At 48.0% G+C, this 27,133-nt stretch overlaps 73 pseudogenes; all 73 read left to right on the top strand.

The window, feature by feature from the left end:
• The first annotated feature begins 121 nt into the window (after positions 1-121).
• On the top strand, positions 122-297 carry LOC143760564 (U2 spliceosomal RNA; annotated as a pseudogene).
• Positions 298-474: 177 nt separating this feature from the next.
• LOC143759304 (U2 spliceosomal RNA) lies at positions 475-652 on the top strand (annotated as a pseudogene).
• A 175-nt stretch (positions 653-827) lies between these two features.
• On the top strand, positions 828-1,003 carry LOC143760114 (U2 spliceosomal RNA; annotated as a pseudogene).
• Positions 1,004-1,180: 177 nt separating this feature from the next.
• On the top strand, positions 1,181-1,356 carry LOC143761618 (U2 spliceosomal RNA; annotated as a pseudogene).
• Positions 1,357-1,533: 177 nt separating this feature from the next.
• On the top strand, positions 1,534-1,709 carry LOC143762534 (U2 spliceosomal RNA; annotated as a pseudogene).
• Positions 1,710-1,886: 177 nt separating this feature from the next.
• LOC143760563 (U2 spliceosomal RNA) lies at positions 1,887-2,062 on the top strand (annotated as a pseudogene).
• Positions 2,063-2,239: 177 nt separating this feature from the next.
• LOC143760620 (U2 spliceosomal RNA) lies at positions 2,240-2,417 on the top strand (annotated as a pseudogene).
• A 175-nt stretch (positions 2,418-2,592) lies between these two features.
• LOC143760360 (U2 spliceosomal RNA) lies at positions 2,593-2,771 on the top strand (annotated as a pseudogene).
• A 174-nt stretch (positions 2,772-2,945) lies between these two features.
• On the top strand, positions 2,946-3,121 carry LOC143761501 (U2 spliceosomal RNA; annotated as a pseudogene).
• A 177-nt stretch (positions 3,122-3,298) lies between these two features.
• On the top strand, positions 3,299-3,475 carry LOC143759241 (U2 spliceosomal RNA; annotated as a pseudogene).
• A 176-nt stretch (positions 3,476-3,651) lies between these two features.
• On the top strand, positions 3,652-3,830 carry LOC143760349 (U2 spliceosomal RNA; annotated as a pseudogene).
• A 174-nt stretch (positions 3,831-4,004) lies between these two features.
• On the top strand, positions 4,005-4,180 carry LOC143760561 (U2 spliceosomal RNA; annotated as a pseudogene).
• Positions 4,181-4,357: 177 nt separating this feature from the next.
• LOC143759303 (U2 spliceosomal RNA) lies at positions 4,358-4,535 on the top strand (annotated as a pseudogene).
• A 175-nt stretch (positions 4,536-4,710) lies between these two features.
• Positions 4,711-4,886, top strand: LOC143760113 (U2 spliceosomal RNA; annotated as a pseudogene).
• A 177-nt stretch (positions 4,887-5,063) lies between these two features.
• Positions 5,064-5,239, top strand: LOC143761617 (U2 spliceosomal RNA; annotated as a pseudogene).
• Positions 5,240-5,416: 177 nt separating this feature from the next.
• On the top strand, positions 5,417-5,592 carry LOC143762533 (U2 spliceosomal RNA; annotated as a pseudogene).
• Positions 5,593-5,769: 177 nt separating this feature from the next.
• Positions 5,770-5,946, top strand: LOC143759240 (U2 spliceosomal RNA; annotated as a pseudogene).
• Positions 5,947-6,122: 176 nt separating this feature from the next.
• Positions 6,123-6,301, top strand: LOC143760338 (U2 spliceosomal RNA; annotated as a pseudogene).
• Positions 6,302-6,475: 174 nt separating this feature from the next.
• Positions 6,476-6,651, top strand: LOC143760560 (U2 spliceosomal RNA; annotated as a pseudogene).
• A 177-nt stretch (positions 6,652-6,828) lies between these two features.
• LOC143759301 (U2 spliceosomal RNA) lies at positions 6,829-7,006 on the top strand (annotated as a pseudogene).
• Positions 7,007-7,181: 175 nt separating this feature from the next.
• Positions 7,182-7,360, top strand: LOC143760327 (U2 spliceosomal RNA; annotated as a pseudogene).
• A 174-nt stretch (positions 7,361-7,534) lies between these two features.
• On the top strand, positions 7,535-7,710 carry LOC143761420 (U2 spliceosomal RNA; annotated as a pseudogene).
• Positions 7,711-7,887: 177 nt separating this feature from the next.
• On the top strand, positions 7,888-8,065 carry LOC143759300 (U2 spliceosomal RNA; annotated as a pseudogene).
• A 175-nt stretch (positions 8,066-8,240) lies between these two features.
• Positions 8,241-8,419, top strand: LOC143818820 (U2 spliceosomal RNA; annotated as a pseudogene).
• Positions 8,420-8,593: 174 nt separating this feature from the next.
• LOC143762797 (U2 spliceosomal RNA) lies at positions 8,594-8,772 on the top strand (annotated as a pseudogene).
• A 174-nt stretch (positions 8,773-8,946) lies between these two features.
• LOC143761419 (U2 spliceosomal RNA) lies at positions 8,947-9,122 on the top strand (annotated as a pseudogene).
• Positions 9,123-9,299: 177 nt separating this feature from the next.
• On the top strand, positions 9,300-9,475 carry LOC143761446 (U2 spliceosomal RNA; annotated as a pseudogene).
• Positions 9,476-9,652: 177 nt separating this feature from the next.
• On the top strand, positions 9,653-9,831 carry LOC143760316 (U2 spliceosomal RNA; annotated as a pseudogene).
• Positions 9,832-10,005: 174 nt separating this feature from the next.
• Positions 10,006-10,181, top strand: LOC143760558 (U2 spliceosomal RNA; annotated as a pseudogene).
• A 177-nt stretch (positions 10,182-10,358) lies between these two features.
• LOC143759299 (U2 spliceosomal RNA) lies at positions 10,359-10,536 on the top strand (annotated as a pseudogene).
• Positions 10,537-10,711: 175 nt separating this feature from the next.
• Positions 10,712-10,887, top strand: LOC143760112 (U2 spliceosomal RNA; annotated as a pseudogene).
• Positions 10,888-11,064: 177 nt separating this feature from the next.
• On the top strand, positions 11,065-11,240 carry LOC143761616 (U2 spliceosomal RNA; annotated as a pseudogene).
• A 177-nt stretch (positions 11,241-11,417) lies between these two features.
• On the top strand, positions 11,418-11,593 carry LOC143762532 (U2 spliceosomal RNA; annotated as a pseudogene).
• A 177-nt stretch (positions 11,594-11,770) lies between these two features.
• LOC143760557 (U2 spliceosomal RNA) lies at positions 11,771-11,946 on the top strand (annotated as a pseudogene).
• Positions 11,947-12,123: 177 nt separating this feature from the next.
• On the top strand, positions 12,124-12,301 carry LOC143760618 (U2 spliceosomal RNA; annotated as a pseudogene).
• A 175-nt stretch (positions 12,302-12,476) lies between these two features.
• Positions 12,477-12,655, top strand: LOC143760304 (U2 spliceosomal RNA; annotated as a pseudogene).
• Positions 12,656-12,829: 174 nt separating this feature from the next.
• LOC143761500 (U2 spliceosomal RNA) lies at positions 12,830-13,005 on the top strand (annotated as a pseudogene).
• A 177-nt stretch (positions 13,006-13,182) lies between these two features.
• On the top strand, positions 13,183-13,359 carry LOC143759237 (U2 spliceosomal RNA; annotated as a pseudogene).
• A 176-nt stretch (positions 13,360-13,535) lies between these two features.
• LOC143760292 (U2 spliceosomal RNA) lies at positions 13,536-13,714 on the top strand (annotated as a pseudogene).
• Positions 13,715-13,888: 174 nt separating this feature from the next.
• On the top strand, positions 13,889-14,064 carry LOC143760556 (U2 spliceosomal RNA; annotated as a pseudogene).
• A 177-nt stretch (positions 14,065-14,241) lies between these two features.
• On the top strand, positions 14,242-14,419 carry LOC143759298 (U2 spliceosomal RNA; annotated as a pseudogene).
• Positions 14,420-14,594: 175 nt separating this feature from the next.
• On the top strand, positions 14,595-14,770 carry LOC143760111 (U2 spliceosomal RNA; annotated as a pseudogene).
• Positions 14,771-14,947: 177 nt separating this feature from the next.
• On the top strand, positions 14,948-15,123 carry LOC143761614 (U2 spliceosomal RNA; annotated as a pseudogene).
• Positions 15,124-15,300: 177 nt separating this feature from the next.
• Positions 15,301-15,476, top strand: LOC143762531 (U2 spliceosomal RNA; annotated as a pseudogene).
• A 177-nt stretch (positions 15,477-15,653) lies between these two features.
• LOC143759236 (U2 spliceosomal RNA) lies at positions 15,654-15,830 on the top strand (annotated as a pseudogene).
• A 176-nt stretch (positions 15,831-16,006) lies between these two features.
• On the top strand, positions 16,007-16,185 carry LOC143760281 (U2 spliceosomal RNA; annotated as a pseudogene).
• Positions 16,186-16,359: 174 nt separating this feature from the next.
• Positions 16,360-16,535, top strand: LOC143760555 (U2 spliceosomal RNA; annotated as a pseudogene).
• Positions 16,536-16,712: 177 nt separating this feature from the next.
• Positions 16,713-16,890, top strand: LOC143759297 (U2 spliceosomal RNA; annotated as a pseudogene).
• Positions 16,891-17,065: 175 nt separating this feature from the next.
• LOC143760268 (U2 spliceosomal RNA) lies at positions 17,066-17,244 on the top strand (annotated as a pseudogene).
• A 174-nt stretch (positions 17,245-17,418) lies between these two features.
• On the top strand, positions 17,419-17,594 carry LOC143761418 (U2 spliceosomal RNA; annotated as a pseudogene).
• A 177-nt stretch (positions 17,595-17,771) lies between these two features.
• On the top strand, positions 17,772-17,949 carry LOC143759296 (U2 spliceosomal RNA; annotated as a pseudogene).
• Positions 17,950-18,124: 175 nt separating this feature from the next.
• Positions 18,125-18,303, top strand: LOC143818818 (U2 spliceosomal RNA; annotated as a pseudogene).
• Positions 18,304-18,477: 174 nt separating this feature from the next.
• Positions 18,478-18,656, top strand: LOC143762795 (U2 spliceosomal RNA; annotated as a pseudogene).
• A 174-nt stretch (positions 18,657-18,830) lies between these two features.
• LOC143761417 (U2 spliceosomal RNA) lies at positions 18,831-19,006 on the top strand (annotated as a pseudogene).
• Positions 19,007-19,183: 177 nt separating this feature from the next.
• LOC143761445 (U2 spliceosomal RNA) lies at positions 19,184-19,359 on the top strand (annotated as a pseudogene).
• Positions 19,360-19,536: 177 nt separating this feature from the next.
• On the top strand, positions 19,537-19,714 carry LOC143759295 (U2 spliceosomal RNA; annotated as a pseudogene).
• Positions 19,715-19,889: 175 nt separating this feature from the next.
• LOC143762848 (U2 spliceosomal RNA) lies at positions 19,890-20,065 on the top strand (annotated as a pseudogene).
• Positions 20,066-20,242: 177 nt separating this feature from the next.
• On the top strand, positions 20,243-20,419 carry LOC143760494 (U2 spliceosomal RNA; annotated as a pseudogene).
• A 176-nt stretch (positions 20,420-20,595) lies between these two features.
• On the top strand, positions 20,596-20,774 carry LOC143760257 (U2 spliceosomal RNA; annotated as a pseudogene).
• Positions 20,775-20,948: 174 nt separating this feature from the next.
• On the top strand, positions 20,949-21,124 carry LOC143760554 (U2 spliceosomal RNA; annotated as a pseudogene).
• Positions 21,125-21,301: 177 nt separating this feature from the next.
• On the top strand, positions 21,302-21,479 carry LOC143759294 (U2 spliceosomal RNA; annotated as a pseudogene).
• A 175-nt stretch (positions 21,480-21,654) lies between these two features.
• Positions 21,655-21,833, top strand: LOC143760246 (U2 spliceosomal RNA; annotated as a pseudogene).
• A 174-nt stretch (positions 21,834-22,007) lies between these two features.
• LOC143761416 (U2 spliceosomal RNA) lies at positions 22,008-22,183 on the top strand (annotated as a pseudogene).
• A 177-nt stretch (positions 22,184-22,360) lies between these two features.
• Positions 22,361-22,538, top strand: LOC143759293 (U2 spliceosomal RNA; annotated as a pseudogene).
• A 175-nt stretch (positions 22,539-22,713) lies between these two features.
• Positions 22,714-22,889, top strand: LOC143761613 (U2 spliceosomal RNA; annotated as a pseudogene).
• Positions 22,890-23,066: 177 nt separating this feature from the next.
• LOC143762530 (U2 spliceosomal RNA) lies at positions 23,067-23,242 on the top strand (annotated as a pseudogene).
• Positions 23,243-23,419: 177 nt separating this feature from the next.
• LOC143760119 (U2 spliceosomal RNA) lies at positions 23,420-23,596 on the top strand (annotated as a pseudogene).
• Positions 23,597-23,772: 176 nt separating this feature from the next.
• On the top strand, positions 23,773-23,948 carry LOC143760643 (U2 spliceosomal RNA; annotated as a pseudogene).
• A 1,474-nt stretch (positions 23,949-25,422) lies between these two features.
• LOC143763215 (U2 spliceosomal RNA) lies at positions 25,423-25,587 on the top strand (annotated as a pseudogene).
• A 175-nt stretch (positions 25,588-25,762) lies between these two features.
• On the top strand, positions 25,763-25,941 carry LOC143760234 (U2 spliceosomal RNA; annotated as a pseudogene).
• Positions 25,942-26,115: 174 nt separating this feature from the next.
• Positions 26,116-26,291, top strand: LOC143761709 (U2 spliceosomal RNA; annotated as a pseudogene).
• Positions 26,292-26,468: 177 nt separating this feature from the next.
• On the top strand, positions 26,469-26,646 carry LOC143759292 (U2 spliceosomal RNA; annotated as a pseudogene).
• Positions 26,647-26,821: 175 nt separating this feature from the next.
• On the top strand, positions 26,822-27,000 carry LOC143818817 (U2 spliceosomal RNA; annotated as a pseudogene).
• The last annotated feature ends 133 nt before the right edge of the window (positions 27,001-27,133 follow it).

Below are 27,133 nucleotides of genomic sequence, written 5' to 3'. Positions count from 1 at the left end.
ATCGACAAAGCTTCCAGAGTTTCTGGAAAATGTCTTCCCTGCGGCAATCTTTTGCTATGTCTCCACAGTGGGTTTCGGTTGTAGGCCTTGGTGCGGCCCAAGTGGCAAACCATTTCTGATCATCGTTTCTCGGCCAAATGGCTCAAGATCAAGCGTAGTGTCTGTTCTTATCTGATACGTCCCCTATTTGGGGACCATATATTAAATAGATTTTTGGAATAGGGAGCTGGAAATGGAGCTTGCTTTGTCGCACAGAACCTTCACGTGCTGTCACAATGGGGATGGAGGGTGTGGTTATGCAGATTCAAAACGCGTTGTGCACAGCTTGAACACACGCACACCGCAGAACTGTCATCTACAGAGCTTCCAGAGTTTCTGGAAAATGTCTTCCCTGCGGCAATCTTTTGCTATGTCTCCACAGTGGGTTACGGTTGTAGGCCTTGGTGAGGCCTAAGTGGCAAACCATTTCTGATCATCGCTTCTCGGCCAAATGGCTCAAGATCAAGCGTAGTGTCTGTTCTTATCTGATACGTCCCCTATTTGGGGACCATATATTAAATGGATTTTTGGAATACGGAGCTGGAAATGGAGCTTGCTTTGTCGCACGGAACCTTCACATGCTGTCACAATGGGGATGGAGGGTGTGGTTATGCAGATTCAAAACGCGTTGTGCACAGCTTGAACACACGCACACCGCAGAACTGTCATCGACAGAGCTTCCAGAGTTTCTGGAAAATGTCTTCCCTGCGGCAATCTTTTGCTATGTCTCCACAGTGGGTTTCGGTTGTAGGCCTTGGTGCGGCCCAAGTGGCAAACCATTTCTGATCATCGCTTCTTGGCCAAATGGCTCAAGATCAAGCGTAGTGTCTGTTCTTATCTGATACGTCCCCTATTTGGGGACCATATATTAAATAGATTTTTGGAATAGGGAGCTGGAAATGGAGCTTGCTTTGTCGCACGGAACCTTCACGTGCTGTCACAATGGGGATGGAGGGTGTGGTTATGCAGATTCAAAACGCGTTGTGCACAGCTTGAACACACGCACACCGCAGAACTGTCATCTACAGAACTTCCAGAGTTTCTGGAAAATGTCTTCCCTGCGGCAATCTTTTGCTATGTCTCCACAGTGGGTTTCGGTTGTAGGCCTTGGTGCGGCCCAAGTGGCAAACCATTTCTGATCATCGCTTCTCGGCCAAATGGCTCAAGATCAAGCGTAGAGTCTGTTCTTATCTGATACGTCCCCTATTTGGGGACCATATATTAAATGGATTTTTGGAATAGGGAGCTGGAAATGGAGCTTGCTTTGTCGCACGGAACCTTCACGTGCTGTCACAATGGGGATGGAGGGTGTGGTTATGTAGATTCGAAACGCGTTGTATACAGCTTGAACACACGCACACCGCAGAACTGTCATCTACAGAGCTTCCAAAGTTTCTGGAAAATGTCTTCCCTGCGGCAATCTTTTGCTATGTCTCCACAGTGGGTTTCGGTTGTAGGCCTTGGTGCGGCCCAAGTGGCAAACCATTTCTGATCATCGCTTCTCGGCCAAATGGCTCAAGATCAAGCGTAGTGTCTGTTCTTATCTGATACATCCCCTATTTGGGGACCATATATTAAATAGATTTTTAGAATAGGGAGCTGGAAATGGAGCTTGCTTTGTCGCATGGAACCTTCACGTACTGTCACAATGGGGATGGAGGGTGTGGTTATGCAGATTCAAAACGCGTTGTGCACAGCTTGAACACACGCACACCGCAGAACTGTCATCTACAGAGCTTCCAGAGTTTCTGGAAAATGTCTTCCCTGCGGCAATCTTTTGCTATGTCTCCACAGTGGGTTTTGGTTGTAGGCCTTGGTGCGGCCCAAGTGGCAAACCATTTCTGATCATCGTTTCTCGGCCAAATGGCTCAAGATCAAGCGTAGTGTCTGTTCTTATCTGATACGTCCCCTATTTGGGGACCATATATTAAATAGATTTTTGGAATAGGGAGCTGGAAATGGAGCTTGCTTTGTCGCACAGAACCTTCACGTGCTGTCACAATGGGGATGGAGGGTGTGGTTATGCAGATTCAAAACGCGTTGTGCACAGCTTGAACACACGCACACCGCAGAACTGTCATCTACAGAGCTTCCAGAGTTTCTGGAAAATGTCTTCCCTGCGGCAATCTTTTGCTATGTCTCCACAGTGGGTTACGGTTGTAGGCCTTGGTGAGGCCTAAGTGGCAAACCATTTCTGATCATCGCTTCTCGGCCAAATGGCTCAAGATCAAGCGTAGTGTCTGTTCTTATCTGATACGTCCCCTATTTGGGGACCATATATTAAATGGATTTTTGGAATACGGAGCTGGAAATCGAGCTTGCTTTGTCGCACGGAACCTTCACATGCTGTCACAATGGGGATGGAGGGTGTGGTTATGCAGATTCAAAACGCGTTGTGCACAGCTTGAACACACGCACACCGCAGAACTGTCATCGACAGAGCTTCCAGAGTTTCTGGAAAATGTCTTCCCTGCGGCAATCTTTTGCTATGTCTCCACAGTGGGTTTCGGTTGTAGGCCTTGGTGCGGCCCAAGTGGCACACCATTTCTGATCATCGCTTCTCGGCCAAATGGCTCAAGATCAAGTGTAGTGTCTGTTCTTATCTGATACGTCCCCTATTTGGGGACCATATATTAAATGGATTTTTGGAATAGGGAGCTGGAAATGGAGCTTGCTTTGTCACACGGAACCTTCACGTGCTGTCACAATGGGGATGGAGGGTGTGATTATACAGATTCAAAACGCGTTGTGCACAGCTTAAACACACGCACACCGCAGAACTGTCATCGACAAAGCTTCCAGAGTTTCTGGAAAATGTCTTCCCTGCGGCAATCTTTTGCTATGTCTCCACAGTGGGTTTCGGTTGTAGGCCTTGGTGCGGCCCAAGTGGCAAACCATTTCTGATCATCGCTTCTCGGCCAAATGGCTCAAGATCAAGCGTAGAGTCTGTTCTTATCTGATACGTCCCCTATTTGGGGACCATATATTAAATGGATTTTTGGAATAGGGAGCTGGAAATGGAGCTTGCTTTGTCGCACGGAACCTTCACGTACTGTCACAATGGGGATGGAGGGTGTGGTTATGCAGATTCAAAACGCGTTGTGCACAGCTTGAACACACGCACACCGCAGAACTGTCATCTACAGAGCTTCCAGAGTTTCTGGAAAATGTCTTCCCTGCGGCAATCTTTTGCTATGTCTCCACAGTGGGTTTCGGTTGTAGGCCTTGGTGCGGCCCAAGTGGCAAACCATTTCTGATCATCGCTTCTCGGCCAAATGGCTCAAGATCAAGCGTAGTGTCTGTTCTTATCTGATACGTCCCCTATTTGGGGACCATATATTAAATAGATTTTTGGAATAGGGAACTGGAAATGGAGCTTGCTTTGTCGCACGGAACCTTCACTTGCTGTCACAATGGGGATGGAGGGTGTGGTTATGCAGATTCAAAACGCGTTGTGCACAGCTTGAACACACGCACACCGCAGAACTGTCATCTACAGTGCTTCCAGAGTTTCTGGAAAATGTCTTCCCTGCGGCAATCTTTTGCTATGTCTCCACAGTGGGTTTCGGTTGTAGGCCTTGGTGCGGCCCAAGTGGCACACCATTTCTGATCATCGCTTCTCGGCCAAATGGCTCAAGATCAAGTGTAGTGTCTGTTCTTATCTGATACGTCCCCTATTTGGGGACCATATATTAAATGGATTTTTGGAATAGGGAGCTGGAAATGGAGCTTGCTTTGTCACACGGAACCTTCACGTGCTGTCACAATGGGGATGGAGGGTGTGATTATACAGATTCAAAACGCGTTGTGAACAGCTTGAACACACGCACACCGCAGAACTGTCATCGACAAAGCTTCCAGAGTTTCTGGAAAATGTCTTCCCTGCGGCAATCTTTTGCTATGTCTCCACAGTGGGTTTCGGTTGTAGGCCTTGGTGCGGCCCAAGTGGCAAACCATTTCTGATCATCGTTTCTCGGCCAAATGGCTCAAGATCAAGCGTAGTGTCTGTTCTTATCTGATACGTCCCCTATTTGGGGACCATATATTAAATAGATTTTTGGAATAGGGAGCTGGAAATGGAGCTTGCTTTGTCGCACAGAACCTTCACGTGCTGTCACAATGGGGATGGAGGGTGTGGTTATGCAGATTCAAAACGCGTTGTGCACAGCTTGAACACACGCACACCGCAGAACTGTCATCTACAGAGCTTCCAGAGTTTCTGGAAAATGTCTTCCCTGCGGCAATCTTTTGCTATGTCTCCACAGTGGGTTACGGTTGTAGGCCTTGGTGAGGCCTAAGTGGCAAACCATTTCTGATCATCGCTTCTCGGCCAAATGGCTCAAGATCAAGCGTAGTGTCTGTTCTTATCTGATACGTCCCCTATTTGGGGACCATATATTAAATGGATTTTTGGAATACGGAGCTGGAAATGGAGCTTGCTTTGTCGCACGGAACCTTCACATGCTGTCACAATGGGGATGGAGGGTGTGGTTATGCAGATTCAAAACGCGTTGTGCACAGCTTGAACACACGCACACCGCAGAACTGTCATCGACAGAGCTTCCAGAGTTTCTGGAAAATGTCTTCCCTGCGGCAATCTTTTGCTATGTCTCCACAGTGGGTTTCGGTTGTAGGCCTTGGTGCGGCCCAAGTGGCAAACCATTTCTGATCATCGCTTCTTGGCCAAATGGCTCAAGATCAAGCGTAGTGTCTGTTCTTATCTGATACGTCCCCTATTTGGGGACCATATATTAAATAGATTTTTGGAATAGGGAGCTGGAAATGGAGCTTGCTTTGTCGCACGGAACCTTCACGTGCTGTCACAATGGGGATGGAGGGTGTGGTTATGCAGATTCAAAACGCGTTGTGCACAGCTTGAACACACGCACACCGCAGAACTGTCATCTACAGAACTTCCAGAGTTTCTGGAAAATGTCTTCCCTGCGGCAATCTTTTGCTATGTCTCCACAGTGGGTTTCGGTTGTAGGCCTTGGTGCGGCCCAAGTGGCAAACCATTTCTGATCATCGCTTCTCGGCCAAATGGCTCAAGATCAAGCGTAGAGTCTGTTCTTATCTGATACGTCCCCTATTTGGGGACCATATATTAAATGGATTTTTGGAATAGGGAGCTGGAAATGGAGCTTGCTTTGTCGCACGGAACCTTCACGTGCTGTCACAATGGGGATGGAGGGTGTGGTTATGTAGATTCGAAACGCGTTGTATACAGCTTGAACACACGCACACCGCAGAACTGTCATCTACAGAGCTTCCAAAGTTTCTGGAAAATGTCTTCCCTGCGGCAATCTTTTGCTATGTCTCCACAGTGGGTTTCGGTTGTAGGCCTTGGTGCGGCCCAAGTGGCAAACCATTTCTGATCATCGCTTCTCGGCCAAATGGCTCAAGATCAAGCGTAGTGTCTGTTCTTATCTGATACATCCCCTATTTGGGGACCATATATTAAATAGATTTTTAGAATAGGGAGCTGGAAATGGAGCTTGCTTTGTCGCATGGAACCTTCACGTACTGTCACAATGGGGATGGAGGGTGTGGTTATGCAGATTCAAAACGCGTTGTGCACAGCTTGAACACACGCACACCGCAGAACTGTCATCTACAGAGCTTCCAGAGTTTCTGGAAAATGTCTTCCCTGCGGCAATCTTTTGCTATGTCTCCACAGTGGGTTTCGGTTGTAGGCCTTGGTGCGGCCCAAGTGGCAAACCATTTCTGATCATCGCTTCTCGGCCAAATGGCTCAAGATCAAGCGTAGTGTCTGTTCTTATCTGATACGTCCCCTATTTGGGGACCATATATTAAATAGATTTTTGGAATAGGGAACTGGAAATGGAGCTTGCTTTGTCGCACGGAACCTTCACTTGCTGTCACAATGGGGATGGAGGGTGTGGTTATGCAGATTCAAAACGCGTTGTGCACAGCTTGAACACACGCACACCGCAGAACTGTCATCTACAGTGCTTCCAGAGTTTCTGGAAAATGTCTTCCCTGCGGCAATCTTTTGCTATGTCTCCACAGTGGGTTTCGGTTGTAGGCCTTGGTGCGGCCCAAGTGGCACACCATTTCTGATCATCGCTTCTCGGCCAAATGGCTCAAGATCAAGTGTAGTGTCTGTTCTTATCTGATACGTCCCCTATTTGGGGACCATATATTAAATGGATTTTTGGAATAGGGAGCTGGAAATGGAGCTTGCTTTGTCACACGGAACCTTCACGTGCTGTCACAATGGGGATGGAGGGTGTGATTATACAGATTCAAAACGCGTTGTGCACAGCTTGAACACACGCACACCGCAGAACTGTCATCGACAAAGCTTCCAGAGTTTCTGGAAAATGTCTTCCCTGCGGCAATCTTTTGCTATGTCTCCACAGTGGGTTTCGGTTGTAGGCCTTGGTGCGGCCCAAGTGGCAAACCATTTCTGATCATCGTTTCTCGGCCAAATGGCTCAAGATCAAGCGTAGTGTCTGTTCTTATCTGATACGTCCCCTATTTGGGGACCATATATTAAATAGATTTTTGGAATAGGGAGCTGGAAATGGAGCTTGCTTTGTCGCACAGAACCTTCACGTGCTGTCACAATGGGGATGGAGGGTGTGGTTATGCAGATTCAAAACGCGTTGTGCACAGCTTGAACACACGCACACCGCAGAACTGTCATCTACAGAGCTTCCAGAGTTTCTGGAAAATGTCTTCCCTGCGGCAATCTTTTGCTATGTCTCCACAGTGGGTTACGGTTGTAGGCCTTGGTGAGGCCTAAGTGGCAAACCATTTCTGATCATCGCTTCTCGGCCAAATGGCTCAAGATCAAGCGTAGTGTCTGTTCTTATCTGATACGTCCCCTATTTGGGGACCATATATTAAATGGATTTTTGGAATACGGAGCTGGAAATGGAGCTTGCTTTGTCGCACGGAACCTTCACATGCTGTCACAATGGGGATGGAGGGTGTGGTTATGCAGATTCAAAACGCGTTGTGCACAGCTTGAACACACGCACACCGCAGAACTGTCATCGACAGAGCTTCCAGAGTTTCTGGAAAATGTCTTCCCTGCGGCAATCTTTTGCTATGTCTCCACAGTGGGTTTCGGTTGTAGGCCTTGGTGCGGCCCAAGTGGCACACCATTTCTGATCATCGCTTCTCGGCCAAATGGCTCAAGATCAAGTGTAGTGTCTGTTCTTATCTGATACGTCCCCTATTTGGGGACCATATATTAAATGGATTTTTGGAATAGGGAGCTGGAAATGGAGCTTGCTTTGTCACACGGAACCTTCACGTGCTGTCACAATGGGGATGGAGGGTGTGATTATACAGATTCAAAACGCGTTGTGCACAGCTTGAACACACGCACACCGCAGAACTGTCATCGACAAAGCTTCCAGAGTTTCTGGAAAATGTCTTCCCTGCGGCAATCTTTTGCTATGTCTCCACAGTGGGTTTCGGTTGTAGGCCTTGGTGCGGCCCAAGTGGCAAACCATTTCTGATCATCGTTTCTCGGCCAAATGGCTCAAGATCAAGCGTAGTGTCTGTTCTTATCTGATACGTCCCCTATTTGGGGACCATATATTAAATAGATTTTTGGAATAGGGAGCTGGAAATGGAGCTTGCTTTGTCACACAGAACCTTCACGTGCTGTCACAATGGGGATGGAGGGTGTGGTTATGCAGATTCAAAACGCGTTGTGCACAGCTTGAACACACGCACACCGCAGAACTGTCATCTACAGAGCTTCCAGAGTTTCTGGAAAATGTCTTCCCTGCGGTAATCTTTTGCTATGTCTCCACAGTGGGTTACGGTTGTAGGCCTTGGTGAGGCCTAAGTGGCAAACCATTTCTGATCATCGCTTCTCGGCCAAATGGCTCAAGATCAAGCGTAGTGTCTGTTCTTATCTGATACGTCCCCTATTTGGGGACCATATATTAAATGGATTTTTGGAATACGGAGCTGGAAATGGAGCTTGCTTTGTCGCACGGAACCTTCACATGCTGTCACAATGGGGATGGAGGGTGTGGTTATGCAGATTCAAAACGCGTTGTGCACAGCTTGAACACACGCACACCGCAGAACTGTCATCGACAGAGCTTCCAGAGTTTCTGGAAAATGTCTTCCCTGCGGCAATCTTTTGCTATGTCTCCACAGTGGGTTTCGGTTGTAGGCCTTGGTGCGGCCCAAGTGGCACACCATTTCTGATCATCGCTTCTCGGCCAAATGGCTCAAGATCAAGTGTAGTGTCTGTTCTTATCTGATACGTCCCCTATTTGGGGACCATATATTAAATGGATATTTGGAATAGGGAGCTGGAAATGGAGCTTGCTTTGTCACACGGAACCTTCACGTGCTGTCACAATGGGGATGGAGGGTGTGATTATACAGATTCAAAACGCGTTGTGCACAGCTTGAACACACGCACACCGCAGAACTGTCATCGACAAAGCTTCCAGAGTTTCTGGAAAATGTCTTCCCTGCGGCAATCTTTTGCTATGTCTCCACAGTGGGTTTCGGTTGTAGGCCTTGGTGCGGCCCAAGTGGCAAACCATTTCTGATCATCGTTTCTCGGCCAAATGGCTCAAGATCAAGCGTAGTGTCTGTTCTTATCTGATACGTCCCCTATTTTGGGACCATATATTAAATGGATTTTTGGAATAGGGAGCTGGAAATGGAGCTTGCTTTGTCACACGGAACCTTCACGTGCTGTCACAATGGGGATGGAGGGTGTGATTATACAGATTCAAAACGCGTTGTGCACAGCTTGAACACACGCACACCGCAGAACTGTCATCGACAAAGCTTCCAGAGTTTCTGGAAAATGTCTTCCCTGCGGCAATCTTTTGCTATGTCTCCACAGTGGGTTTCGGTTGTAGGCCTTGGTGCGGCCCAAGTGGCAAACCATTTCTGATCATCGTTTCTCGGCCAAATGGCTCAAGATCAAGCGTAGTGTCTGTTCTTATCTGATACGTCCCCTATTTGGGGACCATATATTAAATAGATTTTTGGAATAGGGAGCTGGAAATGGAGCTTGCTTTGTCACACAGAACCTTCACGTGCTGTCACAATGGGGATGGAGGGTGTGGTTATGCAGATTCAAAACGCGTTGTGCACAGCTTGAACACACGCACACCGCAGAACTGTCATCGACAAAGCTTCCAGAGTTTCTGGAAAATGTCTTCCCTGCGGCAATCTTTTGCTATGTCTCCACAGTGGGTTTCGGTTGTAGGCCTTGGTGCGGCCCAAGTGGCAAACCATTTCTGATCATCGTTTCTCGGCCAAATGGCTCAAGATCAAGCGTAGTGTCTGTTCTTATCTGATACGTCCCCTATTTGGGGACCATATATTAAATAGATTTTTGGAATAGGGAGCTAGAAATGGAGCTTGCTTTGTCACACAGAACCTTCACGTGCTGTCACAATGGGGATGGAGGGTGTGGTTATGCAGATTCAAAACGCGTTGTGCACAGCTTGAACACACGCACACCGCAGAACTGTCATCTACAGTGCTTCCAGAGTTTCTGGAAAATGTCTTCCCTGCGGCAATCTTTTGCTATGTCTCCACAGTGGGTTTCGGTTGTAGGCCTTGGTGCGGCCCAAGTGGCACACCATTTCTGATCATCGCTTCTCGGCCAAATGGCTCAAGATCAAGTGTAGTGTCTGTTCTTATCTGATACGTCCCCTATTTGGGGACCATATATTAAATGGATTTTTGGAATAGGGAGCTGGAAATGGAGCTTGCTTTGTCACACGGAACCTTCACGTGCTGTCACAATGGGGATGGAGGGTGTGATTATACAGATTCAAAACGCGTTGTGAACAGCTTGAACACACGCACACCGCAGAACTGTCATCGACAAAGCTTCCAGAGTTTCTGGAAAATGTCTTCCCTGCGGCAATCTTTTGCTATGTCTCCACAGTGGGTTTCGGTTGTAGGCCTTGGTGCGGCCCAAGTGGCAAACCATTTCTGATCATCGTTTCTCGGCCAAATGGCTCAAGATCAAGCGTAGTGTCTGTTCTTATCTGATACGTCCCCTATTTGGGGACCATATATTAAATAGATTTTTGGAATAGGGAGCTGGAAATGGAGCTTGCTTTGTCGCACAGAACCTTCACGTGCTGTCACAATGGGGATGGAGGGTGTGGTTATGCAGATTCAAAACGCGTTGTGCACAGCTTGAACACACGCACACCGCAGAACTGTCATCTACAGAGCTTCCAGAGTTTCTGGAAAATGTCTTCCCTGCGGCAATCTTTTGCTATGTCTCCACAGTGGGTTACGGTTGTAGGCCTTGGTGAGGCCTAAGTGGCAAACCATTTCTGATCATCGCTTCTCGGCCAAATGGCTCAAGATCAAGCGTAGTGTCTGTTCTTATCTGATACGTCCCCTATTTGGGGACCATATATTAAATGGATTTTTGGAATACGGAGCTGGAAATGGAGCTTGCTTTGTCGCACGGAACCTTCACATGCTGTCACAATGGGGATGGAGGGTGTGGTTATGCAGATTCAAAACGCGTTGTGCACAGCTTGAACACACGCACACCGCAGAACTGTCATCGACAGAGCTTCCAGAGTTTCTGGAAAATGTCTTCCCTGCGGCAATCTTTTGCTATGTCTCCACAGTGGGTTTCGGTTGTAGGCCTTGGTGCGGCCCAAGTGGCAAACCATTTCTGATCATCGCTTCTTGGCCAAATGGCTCAAGATCAAGCGTAGTGTCTGTTCTTATCTGATACGTCCCCTATTTGGGGACCATATATTAAATAGATTTTTGGAATAGGGAGCTGGAAATGGAGCTTGCTTTGTCGCACGGAACCTTCACGTGCTGTCACAATGGGGATGGAGGGTGTGGTTATGCAGATTCAAAACGCGTTGTGCACAGCTTGAACACACGCACACCGCAGAACTGTCATCTACAGAACTTCCAGAGTTTCTGGAAAATGTCTTCCCTGCGGCAATCTTTTGCTATGTCTCCACAGTGGGTTTCGGTTGTAGGCCTTGGTGCGGCCCAAGTGGCAAACCATTTCTGATCATCGCTTCTCGGCCAAATGGCTCAAGATCAAGCGTAGAGTCTGTTCTTATCTGATACGTCCCCTATTTGGGGACCATATATTAAATGGATTTTTGGAATAGGGAGCTGGAAATGGAGCTTGCTTTGTCGCACGGAACCTTCACGTGCTGTCACAATGGGGATGGAGGGTGTGGTTATGTAGATTCGAAACGCGTTGTATACAGCTTGAACACACGCACACCGCAGAACTGTCATCTACAGAGCTTCCAAAGTTTCTGGAAAATGTCTTCCCTGCGGCAATCTTTTGCTATGTCTCCACAGTGGGTTTCGGTTGTAGGCCTTGGTGCGGCCCAAGTGGCAAACCATTTCTGATCATCGCTTCTCGGCCAAATGGCTCAAGATCAAGCGTAGTGTCTGTTCTTATCTGATACATCCCCTATTTGGGGACCATATATTAAATAGATTTTTAGAATAGGGAGCTGGAAATGGAGCTTGCTTTGTCGCATGGAACCTTCACGTACTGTCACAATGGGGATGGAGGGTGTGGTTATGCAGATTCAAAACGCGTTGTGCACAGCTTGAACACACGCACACCGCAGAACTGTCATCTACAGAGCTTCCAGAGTTTCTGGAAAATGTCTTCCCTGCGGCAATCTTTTGCTATGTCTCCACAGTGGGTTTCGGTTGTAGGCCTTGGTGCGGCCCAAGTGGCAAACCATTTCTGATCATCGTTTCTCGGCCAAATGGCTCAAGATCAAGCGTAGTGTCTGTTCTTATCTGATACGTCCCCTATTTGGGGACCATATATTAAATAGATTTTTGGAATAGGGAGCTGGAAATGGAGCTTGCTTTGTCGCACAGAACCTTCACGTGCTGTCACAATGGGGATGGAGGGTGTGGTTATGCAGATTCAAAACGCGTTGTGCACAGCTTGAACACACGCACACCGCAGAACTGTCATCTACAGAGCTTCCAGAGTTTCTGGAAAATGTCTTCCCTGCGGCAATCTTTTGCTATGTCTCCACAGTGGGTTACGGTTGTAGGCCTTGGTGAGGCCTAAGTGGCAAACCATTTCTGATCATCGCTTCTCGGCCAAATGGCTCAAGATCAAGCGTAGTGTCTGTTCTTATCTGATACGTCCCCTATTTGGGGACCATATATTAAATGGATTTTTGGAATACGGAGCTGGAAATCGAGCTTGCTTTGTCGCACGGAACCTTCACATGCTGTCACAATGGGGATGGAGGGTGTGGTTATGCAGATTCAAAACGCGTTGTGCACAGCTTGAACACACGCACACCGCAGAACTGTCATCGACAGAGCTTCCAGAGTTTCTGGAAAATGTCTTCCCTGCGGCAATCTTTTGCTATGTCTCCACAGTGGGTTTCGGTTGTAGGCCTTGGTGCGGCCCAAGTGGCACACCATTTCTGATCATCGCTTCTCGGCCAAATGGCTCAAGATCAAGTGTAGTGTCTGTTCTTATCTGATACGTCCCCTATTTGGGGACCATATATTAAATGGATTTTTGGAATAGGGAGCTGGAAATGGAGCTTGCTTTGTCACACGGAACCTTCACGTGCTGTCACAATGGGGATGGAGGGTGTGATTATACAGATTCAAAACGCGTTGTGCACAGCTTAAACACACGCACACCGCAGAACTGTCATCGACAAAGCTTCCAGAGTTTCTGGAAAATGTCTTCCCTGCGGCAATCTTTTGCTATGTCTCCACAGTGGGTTTCGGTTGTAGGCCTTGGTGCGGCCCAAGTGGCAAACCATTTCTGATCATCGCTTCTCGGCCAAATGGCTCAAGATCAAGCGTAGAGTCTGTTCTTATCTGATACGTCCCCTATTTGGGGACCATATATTAAATGGATTTTTGGAATAGGGAGCTGGAAATGGAGCTTGCTTTGTCGCACGGAACCTTCACGTACTGTCACAATGGGGATGGAGGGTGTGGTTATGCAGATTCAAAACGCGTTGTGCACAGCTTGAACACACGCACACCGCAGAACTGTCATCTACAGAGCTTCCAGAGTTTCTGGAAAATGTCTTCCCTGCGGCAATCTTTTGCTATGTCTCCACAGTGGGTTTCGGTTGTAGGCCTTGGTGCGGCCCAAGTGGCAAACCATTTCTGATCATCGCTTCTCGGCCAAATGGCTCAAGATCAAGCGTAGTGTCTGTTCTTATCTGATACGTCCCCTATTTGGGGACCATATATTAAATAGATTTTTGGAATAGGGAACTGGAAATGGAGCTTGCTTTGTCGCACGGAACCTTCACTTGCTGTCACAATGGGGATGGAGGGTGTGGTTATGCAGATTCAAAACGCGTTGTGCACAGCTTGAACACACGCACACCGCAGAACTGTCATCTACAGTGCTTCCAGAGTTTCTGGAAAATGTCTTCCCTGCGGCAATCTTTTGCTATGTCTCCACAGTGGGTTTCGGTTGTAGGCCTTGGTGCGGCCCAAGTGGCACACCATTTCTGATCATCGCTTCTCGGCCAAATGGCTCAAGATCAAGTGTAGTGTCTGTTCTTATCTGATACGTCCCCTATTTGGGGACCATATATTAAATGGATTTTTGGAATAGGGAGCTGGAAATGGAGCTTGCTTTGTCACACGGAACCTTCACGTGCTGTCACAATGGGGATGGAGGGTGTGATTATACAGATTCAAAACGCGTTGTGAACAGCTTGAACACACGCACACCGCAGAACTGTCATCGACAAAGCTTCCAGAGTTTCTGGAAAATGTCTTCCCTGCGGCAATCTTTTGCTATGTCTCCACAGTGGGTTTCGGTTGTAGGCCTTGGTGCGGCCCAAGTGGCAAACCATTTCTGATCATCGTTTCTCGGCCAAATGGCTCAAGATCAAGCGTAGTGTCTGTTCTTATCTGATACGTCCCCTATTTGGGGACCATATATTAAATAGATTTTTGGAATAGGGAGCTGGAAATGGAGCTTGCTTTGTCGCACAGAACCTTCACGTGCTGTCACAATGGGGATGGAGGGTGTGGTTATGCAGATTCAAAACGCGTTGTGCACAGCTTGAACACACGCACACCGCAGAACTGTCATCTACAGAGCTTCCAGAGTTTCTGGAAAATGTCTTCCCTGCGGCAATCTTTTGCTATGTCTCCACAGTGGGTTACGGTTGTAGGCCTTGGTGAGGCCTAAGTGGCAAACCATTTCTGATCATCGCTTCTCGGCCAAATGGCTCAAGATCAAGCGTAGTGTCTGTTCTTATCTGATACGTCCCCTATTTGGGGACCATATATTAAATGGATTTTTGGAATACGGAGCTGGAAATGGAGCTTGCTTTGTCGCACGGAACCTTCACATGCTGTCACAATGGGGATGGAGGGTGTGGTTATGCAGATTCAAAACGCGTTGTGCACAGCTTGAACACACGCACACCGCAGAACTGTCATCGACAGAGCTTCCAGAGTTTCTGGAAAATGTCTTCCCTGCGGCAATCTTTTGCTATGTCTCCACAGTGGGTTTCGGTTGTAGGCCTTGGTGCGGCCCAAGTGGCAAACCATTTCTGATCATCGCTTCTTGGCCAAATGGCTCAAGATCAAGCGTAGTGTCTGTTCTTATCTGATACGTCCCCTATTTGGGGACCATATATTAAATAGATTTTTGGAATAGGGAGCTGGAAATGGAGCTTGCTTTGTCGCACGGAACCTTCACGTGCTGTCACAATGGGGATGGAGGGTGTGGTTATGCAGATTCAAAACGCGTTGTGCACAGCTTGAACACACGCACACCGCAGAACTGTCATCTACAGAACTTCCAGAGTTTCTGGAAAATGTCTTCCCTGCGGCAATCTTTTGCTATGTCTCCACAGTGGGTTTCGGTTGTAGGCCTTGGTGCGGCCCAAGTGGCAAACCATTTCTGATCATCGCTTCTCGGCCAAATGGCTCAAGATCAAGCGTAGAGTCTGTTCTTATCTGATACGTCCCCTATTTGGGGACCATATATTAAATGGATTTTTGGAATAGGGAGCTGGAAATGGAGCTTGCTTTGTCGCACGGAACCTTCACGTGCTGTCACAATGGGGATGGAGGGTGTGGTTATGTAGATTCGAAACGCGTTGTATACAGCTTGAACACACGCACACCGCAGAACTGTCATCTACAGAGCTTCCAAAGTTTCTGGAAAATGTCTTCCCTGCGGCAATCTTTTGCTATGTCTCCACAGTGGGTTTCGGTTGTAGGCCTTGGTGCGGCCCAAGTGGCAAACCATTTCTGATCATCGCTTCTCGGCCAAATGGCTCAAGATCAAGCGTAGTGTCTGTTCTTATCTGATACATCCCCTATTTGGGGACCATATATTAAATAGATTTTTAGAATAGGGAGCTGGAAATGGAGCTTGCTTTGTCGCATGGAACCTTCACGTACTGTCACAATGGGGATGGAGGGTGTGGTTATGCAGATTCAAAACGCGTTGTGCACAGCTTGAACACACGCACACCGCAGAACTGTCATCTACAGAGCTTCCAGAGTTTCTGGAAAATGTCTTCCCTGCGGCAATCTTTTGCTATGTCTCCACAGTGGGTTTCGGTTGTAGGCCTTGGTGCGGCCCAAGTGGCAAACCATTTCTGATCATCGCTTCTCGGCCAAATGGCTCAAGATCAAGCGTAGTGTCTGTTCTTATCTGATACGTCCCCTATTTGGGGACCATATATTAAATAGATTTTTGGAATAGGGAACTGGAAATGGAGCTTGCTTTGTCGCACGGAACCTTCACTTGCTGTCACAATGGGGATGGAGGGTGTGGTTATGCAGATTCAAAACGCGTTGTGCACAGCTTGAACACACGCACACCGCAGAACTGTCATCTACAGTGCTTCCAGAGTTTCTGGAAAATGTCTTCCCTGCGGCAATCTTTTGCTATGTCTCCACAGTGGGTTTCGGTTGTAGGCCTTGGTGCGGCCCAAGTGGCACACCATTTCTGATCATCGCTTCTCGGCCAAATGGCTCAAGATCAAGTGTAGTGTCTGTTCTTATCTGATACGTCCCCTATTTGGGGACCATATATTAAATGGATTTTTGGAATAGGGAGCTGGAAATGGAGCTTGCTTTGTCACACGGAACCTTCACGTGCTGTCACAATGGGGATGGAGGGTGTGATTATACAGATTCAAAACGCGTTGTGCACAGCTTGAACACACGCACACCGCAGAACTGTCATCGACAAAGCTTCCAGAGTTTCTGGAAAATGTCTTCCCTGCGGCAATCTTTTGCTATGTCTCCACAGTGGGTTTCGGTTGTAGGCCTTGGTGCGGCCCAAGTGGCAAACCATTTCTGATCATCGTTTCTCGGCCAAATGGCTCAAGATCAAGCGTAGTGTCTGTTCTTATCTGATACGTCCCCTATTTGGGGACCATATATTAAATAGATTTTTGGAATAGGGAGCTGGAAATGGAGCTTGCTTTGTCGCACAGAACCTTCACGTGCTGTCACAATGGGGATGGAGGGTGTGGTTATGCAGATTCAAAACGCGTTGTGCACAGCTTGAACACACGCACACCGCAGAACTGTCATCTACAGAGCTTCCAGAGTTTCTGGAAAATGTCTTCCCTGCGGCAATCTTTTGCTATGTCTCCACAGTGGGTTACGGTTGTAGGCCTTGGTGAGGCCTAAGTGGCAAACCATTTCTGATCATCGCTTCTCGGCCAAATGGCTCAAGATCAAGCGTAGTGTCTGTTCTTATCTGATACGTCCCCTATTTGGGGACCATATATTAAATGGATTTTTGGAATACGGAGCTGGAAATGGAGCTTGCTTTGTCGCACGGAACCTTCACATGCTGTCACAATGGGGATGGAGGGTGTGGTTATGCAGATTCAAAACGCGTTGTGCACAGCTTGAACACACGCACACCGCAGAACTGTCATCGACAGAGCTTCCAGAGTTTCTGGAAAATGTCTTCCCTGCGGCAATCTTTTGCTATGTCTCCACAGTGGGTTTCGGTTGTAGGCCTTGGTGCGGCCCAAGTGGCACACCATTTCTGATCATCGCTTCTCGGCCAAATGGCTCAAGATCAAGTGTAGTGTCTGTTCTTATCTGATACGTCCCCTATTTGGGGACCATATATTAAATGGATTTTTGGAATAGGGAGCTGGAAATGGAGCTTGCTTTGTCACACGGAACCTTCACGTGCTGTCACAATGGGGATGGAGGGTGTGATTATACAGATTCAAAACGCGTTGTGCACAGCTTGAACACACGCACACCGCAGAACTGTCATCGACAAAGCTTCCAGAGTTTCTGGAAAATGTCTTCCCTGCGGCAATCTTTTGCTATGTCTCCACAGTGGGTTTCGGTTGTAGGCCTTGGTGCGGCCCAAGTGGCAAACCATTTCTGATCATCGTTTCTCGGCCAAATGGCTCAAGATCAAGCGTAGTGTCTGTTCTTATCTGATACGTCCCCTATTTGGGGACCATATATTAAATAGATTTTTGGAATAGGGAGCTGGAAATGGAGCTTGCTTTGTCACACAGAACCTTCACGTGCTGTCACAATGGGGATGGAGGGTGTGGTTATGCAGATTCAAAACGCGTTGTGCACAGCTTGAACACACGCACACCGCAGAACTGTCATCTACAGAGCTTCCAGAGTTTCTGGAAAATGTCTTCCCTGCGGTAATCTTTTGCTATGTCTCCACAGTGGGTTACGGTTGTAGGCCTTGGTGAGGCCTAAGTGGCAAACCATTTCTGATCATCGCTTCTCGGCCAAATGGCTCAAGATCAAGCGTAGTGTCTGTTCTTATCTGATACGTCCCCTATTTGGGGACCATATATTAAATGGATTTTTGGAATACGGAGCTGGAAATGGAGCTTGCTTTGTCGCACGGAACCTTCACATGCTGTCACAATGGGGATGGAGGGTGTGGTTATGCAGATTCAAAACGCGTTGTGCACAGCTTGAACACACGCACACCGCAGAACTGTCATCGACAGAGCTTCCAGAGTTTCTGGAAAATGTCTTCCCTGCGGCAATCTTTTGCTATGTCTCCACAGTGGGTTTCGGTTGTAGGCCTTGGTGCGGCCCAAGTGGCACACCATTTCTGATCATCGCTTCTCGGCCAAATGGCTCAAGATCAAGTGTAGTGTCTGTTCTTATCTGATACGTCCCCTATTTGGGGACCATATATTAAATGGATATTTGGAATAGGGAGCTGGAAATGGAGCTTGCTTTGTCACACGGAACCTTCACGTGCTGTCACAATGGGGATGGAGGGTGTGATTATACAGATTCAAAACGCGTTGTGCACAGCTTGAACACACGCACACCGCAGAACTGTCATCGACAAAGCTTCCAGAGTTTCTGGAAAATGTCTTCCCTGCGGCAATCTTTTGCTATGTCTCCACAGTGGGTTTCGGTTGTAGGCCTTGGTGCGGCCCAAGTGGCAAACCATTTCTGATCATCGTTTCTCGGCCAAATGGCTCAAGATCAAGCGTAGTGTCTGTTCTTATCTGATACGTCCCCTATTTTGGGACCATATATTAAATGGATTTTTGGAATAGGGAGCTGGAAATGGAGCTTGCTTTGTCACACGGAACCTTCACGTGCTGTCACAATGGGGATGGAGGGTGTGATTATACAGATTCAAAACGCGTTGTGCACAGCTTGAACACACGCACACCGCAGAACTGTCATCGACAAAGCTTCCAGAGTTTCTGGAAAATGTCTTCCCTGCGGCAATCTTTTGCTATGTCTCCACAGTGGGTTTCGGTTGTAGGCCTTGGTGCGGCCCAAGTGGCAAACCATTTCTGATCATCGTTTCTCGGCCAAATGGCTCAAGATCAAGCGTAGTGTCTGTTCTTATCTGATACGTCCCCTATTTGGGGACCATATATTAAATAGATTTTTGGAATAGGGAGCTGGAAATGGAGCTTGCTTTGTCACACAGAACCTTCACGTGCTGTCACAATGGGGATGGAGGGTGTGGTTATGCAGATTCAAAACGCGTTGTGCACAGCTTGAACACACGCACACCGCAGAACTGTCATCGACAAAGCTTCCAGAGTTTCTGGAAAATGTCTTCCCTGCGGCAATCTTTTGCTATGTCTCCACAGTGGGTTTCGGTTGTAGGCCTTGGTGCGGCCCAAGTGGCAAACCATTTCTGATCATCGTTTCTCGGCCAAATGGCTCAAGATCAAGCGTAGTGTCTGTTCTTATCTGATACGTCCCCTATTTGGGGACCATATATTAAATAGATTTTTGGAATAGGGAGCTAGAAATGGAGCTTGCTTTGTCACACAGAACCTTCACGTGCTGTCACAATGGGGATGGAGGGTGTGGTTATGCAGATTCAAAACGCGTTGTGCACAGCTTGAACACACGCACACCGCAGAACTGTCATCTACAGAGCTTCCAGAGTTTCTGGAAAATGTCTTCCCTGCGGTAATCTTTTGCTATGTCTCCACAGTGGGTTACGGTTGTAGGCCTTGGTGAGGCCTAAGTGGCAAACCATTTCTGATCATCGCTTCTCGGCCAAATGGCTCAAGATCAAGCGTAGTGTCTGTTCTTATCTGATACGTCCCCTATTTGGGGACCATATATTAAATGGATTTTTGGAATACGGAGCTGGAAATGGAGCTTGCTTTGTCGCACGGAACCTTCACATGCTGTCACAATGGGGATGGAGGGTGTGGTTATGCAGATTCAAAACGCGTTGTGCACAGCTTGAACACACGCACACCGCAGAACTGTCATCGACAGAGCTTCCAGAGTTTCTGGAAAATGTCTTCCCTGCGGCAATCTTTTGCTATGTCTCCACAGTGGGTTTCGGTTGTAGGCCTTGGTGCGGCCCAAGTGGCAAACCATTTCTGATCATCGCTTCTTGGTCAAATGGCTCAAGATCAAGCGTAGTGTCTGTTCTTATCTGATACGTCCCCTATTTGGGGACCATATATTAAATAGATTTTTGGAATAGGGAGCTGGAAATGGAGCTTGCTTTGTCGCATGGAACCTTCACGTACTGTCACAATGGGGATGGAGGGTGTGGTTATGCAGATTCAAAACGCGTTGTGCACAGCTTGAACACACGCACACCGCAGAACTGTCATCTACAGAGCTTCCAGAGTTTCTGGAAAATGTCTTCCCTGCGGCAATCTTTTGCTATGTCTCCACAGTGGGTTTCGGTTGTAGGCCTTGGTGCGGCCCAAGTGGCAAACCATTTCTGATCATCGCTTCTCGGCCAAATGGCTCAAGATCAAGCGTAGTGTCTGTTCTTATCTGATACGTCCCCTATTTGGGGACCATATATTAAATAGATTTTTGGAATAGGGAACTGGAAATGGAGCTTGCTTTGTCGCACGGAACCTTCACTTGCTGTCACAATGGGGATGGATGGTGTGGTTATGCAGATTCAAAACGCGTTGTGCACAGCTTGAACACACGCACACCGCAGAACTGTCATCTACAGTGCTTCCAGAGTTTCTGGAAAATGTCTTCCCTGCGGCAATCTTTTGCTATGTCTCCACAGTGGGTTTCGGTTGTAGGCCTTGGTGCGGCCCAAGTGGCACACCATTTCTGATCATCGCTTCTCGGCCAAATGGCTCAAGATCAAGTGTAGTGTCTGTTCTTATCTGATACGTCCCCTATTTGGGGACCATATATTAAATGGATTTTTGGAATAGGGAGCTGGAAATGGAGCTTGCTTTGTCACACGGAACCTTCACGTGCTGTCACAATGGGGATGGAGGGTGTGATTATACAGATTCAAAACGCGTTGTGCACAGCTTGAACACACGCACACCGCAGAACTGTCATCGACAAAGCTTCCAGAGTTTCTGGAAAATGTCTTCCCTGCGGCAATCTTTTGCTATGTCTCCACAGTGGGTTTCGGTTGTAGGCCTTGGTGCGGCCCAAGTGGCAAACCATTTCTGATCATCGTTTCTCGGCCAAATGGCTCAAGATCAAGCGTAGTGTCTGTTCTTATCTGATACGTCCCCTATTTGGGGACCATATATTAAATAGATTTTTGGAATAGGGAGCTGGAAATGGAGCTTGCTTTGTCGCACAGAACCTTCACGTGCTGTCACAATGGGGATGGAGGGTGTGGTTATGCAGATTCAAAACGCGTTGTGCACAGCTTGAACACACGCACACCGCAGAACTGTCATCTACAGAGCTTCCAGAGTTTCTGGAAAATGTCTTCCCTGCGGCAATCTTTTGCTATGTCTCCACAGTGGGTTACGGTTGTAGGCCTTGGTGAGGCCTAAGTGGCAAACCATTTCTGATCATCGCTTCTCGGCCAAATGGCTCAAGATCAAGCGTAGTGTCTGTTCTTATCTGATACGTCCCCTATTTGGGGACCATATATTAAATGGATTTTTGGAATACGGAGCTGGAAATGGAGCTTGCTTTGTCGCACGGAACCTTCACATGCTGTCACAATGGGGATGGAGGGTGTGGTTATGCAGATTCAAAACGCGTTGTGCACAGCTTGAACACACGCACACCGCAGAACTGTCATCGACAGAGCTTCCAGAGTTTCTGGAAAATGTCTTCCCTGCGGCAATCTTTTGCTATGTCTCCACAGTGGGTTTCGGTTGTAGGCCTTGGTGCGGCCCAAGTGGCACACCATTTCTGATCATCGCTTCTCGGCCAAATGGCTCAAGATCAAGTGTAGTGTCTGTTCTTATCTGATACGTCCCCTATTTGGGGACCATATATTAAATGGATTTTTGGAATAGGGAGCTGGAAATGGAGCTTGCTTTGTCACACGGAACCTTCACGTGCTGTCACAATGGGGATGGAGGGTGTGATTATACAGATTCAAAACGCGTTGTGCACAGCTTGAACACACGCACACCGCAGAACTGTCATCGACAAAGCTTCCAGAGTTTCTGGAAAATGTCTTCCCTGCGGCAATCTTTTGCTATGTCTCCACAGTGGGTTTCGGTTGTAGGCCTTGGTGCGGCCCAAGTGGCAAACCATTTCTGATCATCGTTTCTCGGCCAAATGGCTCAAGATCAAGCGTAGTGTCTGTTCTTATCTGATACGTCCCCTATTTGGGGACCATATATTAAATAGATTTTTGGAATAGGGAGCTGGAAATGGAGCTTGCTTTGTCACACAGAACCTTCACGTGCTGTCACAATGGGGATGGAGGGTGTGGTTATGCAGATTCAAAACGCGTTGTGCACAGCTTGAACACACGCACACCGCAGAACTGTCATCTACAGAGCTTCCAGAGTTTCTGGAAAATGTCTTCCCTGCGGTAATCTTTTGCTATGTCTCCACAGTGGGTTACGGTTGTAGGCCTTGGTGAGGCCTAAGTGGCAAACCATTTCTGATCATCGCTTCTCGGCCAAATGGCTCAAGATCAAGCGTAGTGTCTGTTCTTATCTGATACGTCCCCTATTTGGGGACCATATATTAAATGGATTTTTGGAATACGGAGCTGGAAATGGAGCTTGCTTTGTCGCACGGAACCTTCACATGCTGTCACAATGGGGATGGAGGGTGTGGTTATGCAGATTCAAAACGCGTTGTGCACAGCTTGAACACACGCACACCGCAGAACTGTCATCGACAGAGCTTCCAGAGTTTCTGGAAAATGTCTTCCCTGCGGCAATCTTTTGCTATGTCTCCACAGTGGGTTTCGGTTGTAGGCCTTGGTGCGGCCCAAGTGGCAAACCATTTCTGATCATCGCTTCTCGGCCAAATGGCTCAAGATCAAGCGTAGAGTCTGTTCTTATCTGATACGTCCCCTATTTGGGGACCATATATTAAATGGATTTTTGGAATAGGGAGCTGGAAATGGAGCTTGCTTTGTCGCACGGAACCTTCACGTGCTGTCACAATGGGGATGGAGGGTGTGGTTATGTAGATTCGAAACGCGTTGTATACAGCTTGAACACACGCACACCGCAGAACTGTCATCTACAGAGCTTCCAAAGTTTCTGGAAAATGTCTTCCCTGCGGCAATCTTTTGCTATGTCTCCACAGTGGGTTTCGGTTGTAGGCCTTGGTGCGGCCCAAGTGGCAAACCATTTCTGATCATCGCTTCTCGGCCAAATGGCTCAAGATCAAGCGTAGTGTCTGTTCTTATCTGATACATCCCCTATTTGGGGACCATATATTAAATAGATTTTTAGAATAGGGAGCTGGAAATGGAGCTTGCTTTGTCGCATGGAACCTTCACGTACTGTCACAATGGGGATGGAGGGTGTGGTTATGCAGATTCAAAACGCGTTGTGCACAGCTTGAACACACGCACACCGCAGAACTGTCATCTACAGAGCTTCCAGAGTTTCTGGAAAATGTCTTCCCTGCGGCAATCTTTTGCTATGTCTCCACAGTGGGTTTCGGTTGTAGGCCTTGGTGCGGCCCAAGTGGCAAACCATTTCTGATCATCGCTTCTCGGCCAAATGGCTCAAGATCAAGTGTAGTGTCTGTTCTTATCTGATACGTCCCCTATTTGGGGACCATATATTAAATAGATTTTTGGAATAGGGAACTGGAAATGGAGCTTGCTTTGTCGCACGGAACCTTCACTTGCTGTCACAATGGGGATGGAGGGTGTGGTTATGCAGATTCAAAACGCGTTGTGCACAGCTTGAACACACGCACACCGCAGAACTGTCATCGACAAAGCTTCCAGAGTTTCTGGAAAATGTCTTCCCTGCGGCAATCTTTTGCTATGTCTCCACAGTGGGTTTCGGTTGTAGGCCTTGGTGCGGCCCAAGTGGCAAACCATTTCTGATCATCGTTTCTCGGCCAAATGGCTCAAGATCAAGCGTAGTGTCTGTTCTTATCTGATACGTCCCCTATTTGGGGACCATATATTAAACAGATTTTTGGAATAGGGAGCTGGAAATGGAGCTTGCTTTGTCGCACAGAACCTTCACGTGCTGTCACAATGGGGATGGAGGGTGTGGTTATGCAGATTCAAAACGCGTTGTGCACAGCTTGAACACACGCACACCGCAGAACTGTCATCTACAGAGCTTCCAGAGTTTCTGGAAAATGTCTTCCCTGCGGCAATCTTTTGCTATGTCTCCACAGTGGGTTACGGTTGTAGGCCTTGGTGAGGCCTAAGTGGCAAACCATTTCTGATCATCGCTTCTCGGCCAAATGGCTCAAGATTAGTGTTGAGCGATACCGTCCGATACTTGAAAGTATCGGTATCGGAAAGTATCGGCCGATACCGGCAAAGTATCGGATCCAATCCGATACCGATACCCGATACCAATACAAGTCAATGGGACTCAAGTATCGGACGGTATTCCTGATGGTTCCCAGGGTCTGAAGGAGAGGAAACTCTCCTTCAGGCCCTGGGAACCATATAAATGTGTAAAAGAAAGAATTAAAATAAAAAATATCGCTATACTTTACCTCTCCGACGCAGCCGGGACCTCAGCGCAGGAACCGGCAGCGTTGTTTGTTTAAAATTCCCGCTTTTACATGGTTACGCGAACTCCCGGCTTGTGATTGGTCAGGGCGCCCATGTTGCCGGGCCGCGGACCAATCACAGCAAGCCGTGACGAAAATACGTCACGGCTTGCTGTGATTGGTCCGCGTCCCGGCAACATGGCCACCATTAACCAATCACAAGCCGTGACGTCACGGGAGGCTGGACTTGCGCGCTTTTGAAAAAGCGCGCGTGTCCAGCCTCCAGTGACGTCCCGGCTTATGATTGGTCACGGCGCCATGTTGCCGGGACGCGGACCAATCACAGCAAGCCGTGACGAAAATACGTCACGGCTTGCTGTGATTGGTCCGCGGCCCGGCAACATGGCCGCCATTAACCAATCACAAGCCGTGACGTCACGGGAGGCAGGACAAGCGCGCATTTTAAAATTGCGCGCGTGTCCAGCCTCCCGGCTTGTGATTGGTTGATCGCGGCGCAACCAATCATAAGCCGGGACGTCACTGGAGGCTGGACACGCGCGCTTTTTCAAAAGCGCGCAAGTCCAGCCTCCCGTGACGTCACGGCTTGTGATTGGTTAATGGCGGCCATGTTGCCGGGACGCGGACCAATCACAGCAAGCCGTGACGTATTTTCGTCACGGCTTGCTGTGATTGGTCCGCGGCCCGGCAACATGGGCGCCCTGACCAATCACAAGCCGGGAGTTCGCGTAACCATGTAAAAGCGGGAATTTTAAACAAACAACGCTGCCGGTTCCTGCGCTGAGGTCCCGGCTGCGTCGGACAGGTGAGTATAGCGATATTTTTTATTTTAATTCTCTCTTTTACACATTTTAACAATGTTAAAATGTGTAAAAGAGAGAATTAAAATAAAATGTTGTTCCGATACCCGATACCCGATACCACAAGAGTATCGGAATCCCGGTATCGGAATTCCGATACAGCAAGTATCGGCCGATACCCGATACTTGCAGCATCGGAATGCTCAACACTACTCAAGATCAAGCGTAGTGTCTGTTCTTATCTGATACGTCCCCTATTTGGGGACCATATATTAAATGGATTTTTGGAATACGGAGCTGGAAATGGAGCTTGCTTTGTCGCACGGAACCTTCACATGCTGTCACAATGGGGATGGAGGGTGTGGTTATGCAGATTCAAAACGCGTTGTGCACAGCTTGAACACACGCACACCGCAGAACTGTCATCGACAGAGCTTCCAGAGTTTCTGGAAAATGTCTTCCCTGCGGCAATCTTTTGCTATGTCTCCACAGTGGGTTTCGGTTGTAGGCCTTGGTGCGGCCCAAGTGGCACACCATTTCTGATCATCGCTTCTCGGCCAAATGGCTCAAGATCAAGTGTAGTGTCTGTTCTTATCTGATACGTCCCCTATTTGGGGACCATATATTAAATGGATTTTTGGAATAGGGAGCTGGAAATGGAGCTTGCTTTGTCACACGGAACCTTCACGTGCTGTCACAATGGGGATGGAGGGTGTGATTATACAGATTCAAAACGCGTTGTGCACAGCTTGAACACACGCACACCGCAGAACTGTCATCGACAAAGCTTCCAGAGTTTCTGGAAAATGTCTTCCCTGCGGCAATCTTTTGCTATGTCTCCACAGTGGGTTTCGGTTGTAGGCCTTGGTGCGGCCCAAGTGGCAAACCATTTCTGATCATCGATTCTCGGCCAAATGGCTCAAGATCAAGCGTAGTGTCTGTTCTTATCTGATACGTCCCCTATTTGGGGACCATATATTAAATAGATTTTTGGAATAGGGAGCTGGAAATGGAGCTTGCTTTGTCACACAGAACCTTCACGTGCTGTCACAATGGGGATGGAGGGTGTGGTTATGCAGATTCAAAACGCGTTGTGCACAGCTTGAACACACGCACACCGCAGAACTGTCATCTACAGAGCTTCCAGAGTTTCTGGAAAATGTCTTCCCTGCGGTAATCTTTTGCTATGTCTCCACAGTGGGTTACGGTTGTAGGCCTTGGTGAGGCCTAAGTGGCAAACCATTTCTGATCATCGCTTCTCGGCCAAATGGCTCAAGATCAAGCGTAGTGTCTGTTCTTATCTGATACGTCCCCTATTTGGGGACCATATATTAAATGGATTTTTGGAATACGGAGCTGGAAATGGAGCTTGCTTTGTCGCACGGAACCTTCACATGCTGTCACAATGGGGATGGAGGGTGTGGTTATGCAGATTCAAAACGCGTTGTGCACAGCTTGAACACACGCACACCGCAGAACTGTCATCGACAGAGCTTCCAGAGTTTCTGGAAAATGTCTTCCCTGCGGCAATCTTTTGCTATGTCTCCACAGTGGGTTTCGGTTGTAGGCCTTGGTGCGGCCCAAGTGGCACACCATTTCTGATCATCGCTTCTCGGCCAAATGGCTCAAGATCAAGTGTAGTGTCTGTTCTTATCTGATACGTCCCCTATTTGGGGACCATATATTAAATGGATATTTGGAATAGGGAGCTGGAAATGGAGCTTGCTTTGTCACACGGAACCTTCACGTGCTGTCACAATGGGGATGGAGGGTGTGATTATACAGATTCAAAACGCGTTGTGCACAGCTTGAACACACGCACACCGCAGAACTGTCATCGACAAAGCTTCCAGAGTTTCTGGAAAATGTCTTCCCTGCGGCAATCTTTTGCTATGTCTCCACAGTGGGTTTCGGTT

Source organism: Ranitomeya variabilis, chromosome 3 (genome assembly GCF_051348905.1).
Source record: "Ranitomeya variabilis isolate aRanVar5 chromosome 3, aRanVar5.hap1, whole genome shotgun sequence".
Taxonomy (NCBI): Eukaryota; Metazoa; Chordata; class Amphibia; order Anura; family Dendrobatidae; genus Ranitomeya; species Ranitomeya variabilis.
The sequence above is the reverse complement of the archived record's forward strand: the minus strand, read 5'-3'. Positions and strand labels throughout refer to the sequence as shown.